This window comes from Dreissena polymorpha, chromosome 8 (genome assembly GCF_020536995.1).
Source record: "Dreissena polymorpha isolate Duluth1 chromosome 8, UMN_Dpol_1.0, whole genome shotgun sequence".
NCBI lineage: Eukaryota > Metazoa > Mollusca > Bivalvia > Myida > Dreissenidae > Dreissena > Dreissena polymorpha.
Window position 1 is genome coordinate 10741830 of NC_068362.1, and position 5702 is coordinate 10747531.

Below are 5702 nucleotides of genomic sequence, written 5' to 3' on the forward strand. Positions count from 1 at the left end.
ACTGTACGAAAATCCGTATGTCCGAAAATTTAGAATCTTGAAAACATAAATATTTTGGCTTAAAAAGGAAATGTAAGAAAATTTAGAATGTAAGAGAAAATACGGTGGTTTTATGGTGTTTAAATCGATTAGAAATAGCAAAACCTAAAGACATTATCTCAAGTGTGATTTTCAAAAGATTTTATATGAATGTACACACACGGTAAAACTAGTCTATTAAAATGAAATACCTTCATTGGTTCTCATGTTTTTAATATTTATTAAACATAGGTATTTGTAAACACTTGTTGTTATATAATATTGAAATGTACACGCATAGTGAACATAAAATCATTAGCATAACGGCTAAGTTGGTTTTTACTAAGATTGCAATAGTGTTTATTTTATTATTATGAATCTTATGAGGATAATTTTGAAAGTATGACACAGAGTATCTGAAGAAGATATATACATAATCACATATGTTGTTGTTGTTGTGGTTATTGTTTCAATATTTTTATGAGTATCATACATTCAATGACGAATAGCTATTAATTTGTCATACAAACACCATAATTATTATTGGATTGCGGAGATTAAACAAATCGATTCCCTAGTAACTGATATAACTGATACATTTTTTGAGCGACAATTTGAAACTAAATCTAGTATTATTTAAATTTGATTATTTTAATTGCAGACTTTTTTTATTAACCCCAATTAATGTGTACGCAACGTTTCTTTTATTTAAATCGCTGAGTACGAAGCATCAAGCTATTTTTTAATTAATTGACAGTGATCTTTAATGTATGTCATAATATAAATTGAAATCAATCTTAATTAAAGCTTGAGCGGTTGGTTTGTAATAAGTTTTGTAAATGTTGCTGTAGGATATGTATGCACAATAAATACTAACGCTCTGGCATATTGTGATGGTGATATGATTATATATTGCACAATGAATATGTGATGATGTTCTTGTGATATTATTGAGGCTATAATTAGTTTTTGAATTAAGCTAGCTAATTTCAAATAAGATACAAACACATCCCAATCCTAAAATTATCAGTAAGTTATAGTATTGTTTGCCTCTAGGCGCATAATTAATTGAAGGCCTAGTTTATCTGTTAATCCTCGCCCCATGTGGTGTCCCAGTGGGTACACTGATATTAATACACGATGTATTGGTCCATAATTAAATCTCTTATAAAAACATATCTCTCAGGTGACTGAAAAATGGCTGTGTAGATACAACAAATACTACTACAACGGAGACTAAGATAACACATGTTACAATTAATTTGTCTTCCTGCATTCTTCTTATACGACAAACACTTTTAAAACAAAAAAGCAAAAAGCCGCTACTGCTACTGCTTCGGCTACTCTTACTGCTACTGCTACTGCTACTGCTGCCGCTGCCGCTGCCACTGCCGCTGCCACTGCCGCTGCCACTGCCGCTGCCACTGCCACTGCCGCTGCCACTGCCGCTGCCAGTGCTGCTGCTGCTGCTACTGATAGTGCTACTGCTACTGCCACTGCTACTGCCACTGCCACTGCCGCTGCCACTGCCGCTGCCACTGCCGCTGCTGCTGTTGCTACTGATAGTGCTACTGCTACTGCTGCTGCTGCTGCTTCTGCTGCTGTTGCTACTGCTACTGTTACTGCTACTGATACGGCTACTGATACTGCTACTTCTACTGCTACTGCTACTGCTACTGCTACTGATTCTGCTACTGCTACTGCTGCTGCTACTGCTGATGCTGCTGCTACTGCTACTATTGATAATAATTCTCCTTCTACTTCTCTTTCTAATATTGCTAGCGATGCTTCATAATTTATTTTTAAATGTATCATTTTGTTAAAACAGGAAAGAACTGTTATATATATTTTCTTAAAGGGATCTTTTCACGCTTTGGTAAATTGACAAAATTGAAAAAAGTTGTTTCAGATTCGTAAGTTTTCGTTTTAGTTATGATATTTGTGAGGAAACAGTAATACTGAACATTAACCATGCTCTAATATAGCCATTATATGCATCTTTTGACGATTTTAAAACCTAAAAATTATAAAGCGTTGCAACGCGAAACGATTGAATAATTTGGAGAGTTCTGTTTTTGTCGTTAAATTTTGTGAAACTACGAAGATTGCTTATATAAGGTATAAAATACGTCGAGAATGTGTACTCGGCTGAATAGCTCAGTAGGCTTAAGCGTTTATACTACAGGACTCTGCCAGGACTCCAGGGGTCACTGGTTCGAACCCTGCTCCGGGCAATGTTCATTTCCTTTTTTTTTTTTTTTTATTGATTTTTTACTGGAGCTTTTATGATCCAATGTTTACATTTATCAATATAAAGCATTTAATGAATAAGTTAAAAAAATGCCAAAATCTGTGAAAAGGCCCCTTTAAAGGTGTGAAGAATCTAAACTTTTCTGCGATTAAAGTTTTATTTAACTGGATTAGTATAGGCCACATAACAGACGCTATTGTACTGATTTGTACTAAACAACATTTTGTCATAATCAACAGTTTTAACATGCCGCAGTTTCCTTGGAAGTTAACCTTTGATTGGAGTTATGTATAAAACATTAACAAGGTATTTGTTGACAGTTTGTCCTGTCACAATTATATATTAGTTGAGCCAAACGTGTGATAAAGATCCCTTTTGGGGTGGCGATAAATACTATTTATATTGTTCAACAGTGGGAGACTGAGAAAACATATGTTACAATTAATTTGTCTACTTTGCCTGCTTCTTCTTTATATATTTTTCTTGCTAATCGTTTAAGTTTAGTTTTAGTTAAGTAGGTATATCAATTTACATTTTTGATAGATATTTATTTGGATAGTAATAGTATGTTTTATTTGACTTGACATCATTGAACCGGTTTATTCATTGATAAGATCGGGATCTCCACAGGTGTTTAATCTCGATTGTTAGGTGGGGAGAAGGGTCCGAATGATAATGTTGTCGTCGGCTTACGAATAACATTTCACAAGTTTTAGACAAATATGCATACGTTATAAACCTAATTTTAGTATTACATAGATAATTACTTATCTTTATTTTGATGAACTACGTTTAAGGTATAAAACTATAATTATCTATGTGTTGTGTGCCGCATACATACCATCTTGCTTTTTTAAATTTGATCACAACGGTCCGAAGTCATAAACATTCATTATGCATGGTTGCTTAAGCACATTGATACTAACTACCTATGTTTATTGTTGTTTGCTAGGGTTATTATTATTATGTTTTAATTTTTTTATTTGGGGGGGTTGGGGTTGGGGTGGGGTGGGGGAGTTGGGCTTTTATAGGAAGGCTTTTATTAAGATTAAGCTAGTCCTTCAATTAACGAAAAAAAATATTGGTATAGGAAATATAAAAGAGTAATAGACAGCTTCATTCATGCTGTTCTATTATGGTGTTTTTAACGCATATATTATGTATGGTTGATGAAGCACATTGTATGCTAACCGATGTTTATTGTTGTTTGATGATGATGTTAAGTTGGTGTTGCTGTTGTTGTTAATGATGATGATGAGGAGGAGGAGGAAAAAGAAGAAGAAGAAGATGATGATGATGATGATGATGGTGGTGGTGGTAGTAGTGACGACGACGACGATGATGATGATTTTGATTTATGATAATGAGATTTGAATTAAATTAATGCGCAAAGATTTTTCTTTTAGCGGCCAAGTGCAGATATCTGCGCTCGGCCGCTGTAAGGGTTATGTAATATTTGCAATCTACATAGGAGTCAATAGCAGATACCAAGCACCATATGCTTATGAGAAACAAAAGCAAAATATTGGCAATCGCTGAAATCTCGAATATGACTTAATCATTTTATTAAATGAAAACCGGTAACTATTTTAAACGGTTATTATATTGCAACAACTTAGCGGTGTTTATCCAAAAGACCATTGTTATAATTACAGGGACGTCAATAGGCCAAACTATTCAGGAAATATGATTTGAGTCGTCAAGGATAGATTTTGAGATCATGTACGTCCGATGAGATTTAAAGGGAGTTGGAGGCGTAGGGACAGATTCGTTCGAGTACGCGATCATTTGAGAACAAATAATGTTGAAGCTTTATCGGAATTCCGGAAATTTGCGATCGTACCGATTTTTCCTGGTTCTTTTTTATTGATTCTGATAAGTTAGCGGCCGGCACGGACATGAATATAACTGACGAAAACCTCTTCGCTACTTTCCGAAAATCTTCGACATGTTGCAAATATCCGTAATATTCCGCATTGTACTCACCAGAAATTGCAACTAGAAAGACTACAATAAATCAATTAGCTACGGCTCGGGCGGGGATTTACCTTTTATCCCTGTAAGGGACCTAATGCCCCAGACTACCGGCTATTTTTTCCGGAAATCGAACTTGATACACTTGATATCCCTGAATTAAATATTTATATCCGCAATTTTGATCTCTAGAGTGCTGACTGTTAGTATTGTATTTGACTGGAATGACTGTCGATTATGTGTTTTTAAGATTAAAACAAGCTTACGAAGAACTTTGTGTTTGCTTTTTGTACGCTTTCTTTTAAAAATGTATTGTCCGCCACGGACGCAACAAATGACCAAATGTACCAGATTGTGGTCTCTTTAAAGTGCTATTTTTTTTACTGCCGTGATATCTTTAACATACTACACATTATTGATCGTGGACGTTTTATACTCTAATTGAATTTGTTTCCCAAAATATGCTCTTCTATTAGTAGGATGTTTAGGTGACGATGTTCTAATTATAGATCTTACACGGCCAAGAAACACTAGATAGGTCTTTGCAAAGAGAGCTGTTGGATATCGTGAATGCGTTCAATGTGGCCTGTTTATTTCAGAAAGCTATGTGCAATGTTTTATGGGGGATTTCTATCAAATTGCCAATTGCAAAATTTGATTTAATTCATTCGGAACCTACCAGCGGGAAACTTCTTCATTAAAATTCAATGGGCTTTTAAGAAGTTCTGTTGAAAGGCCAAATTGACGTTAAACAGCAACGCCGAAAAAATTGCTACTCAGTCTTATTTATCACTTTTTTTGTAGATTTACCAGTAGACGTTCTTCAGTGAAATTAAGCAGCAACACACAGTGCCGACAAATATGGAGGGTATTTAGGTAAAAATTACATCCTTCTTTGTGACTGTGTCATGATTCTTGATGGTACTTTCAATTAGTATGTAGACACCTTTTCATGCTTGATGACACTTACATCTTGCCTGATGTCCAATGTCTATTTACATTCTGCTTAATGGTATCATGCATGTGTACAGATGCAACATTCTTGTTCGTTAATTGCATGCTGCATATGTGTATGTTGGTTTTGTGCAGAGAGACTTGTGCAATAGGCGCAGTGCATAATGAAATCAATATTAATGCGTTTAATAAATTAACGCGATGGTAAGATGTGGAGTTTCACCCAAGCACAACGCAACATACTATCAGCATGATACAATGATGTCAATTGACAGTCAGTCCGAAATGCTACGGAGGACTACGGAAATTTACGCGTATAACGGAATTTTTGTTATAGGAGAAATTGCGCACCTTTGTAAGATATTTGCTACTGAACCGAAATTAACCGCGTGTTTGTAGACTTACTTTTTTTGGTTAATGACTACCCAATTTTGTGGTACGTAATTTACCTTCAATAACCAAAGAAGTCTATGGATATATTTCAATATATGCTACAATGCATGTT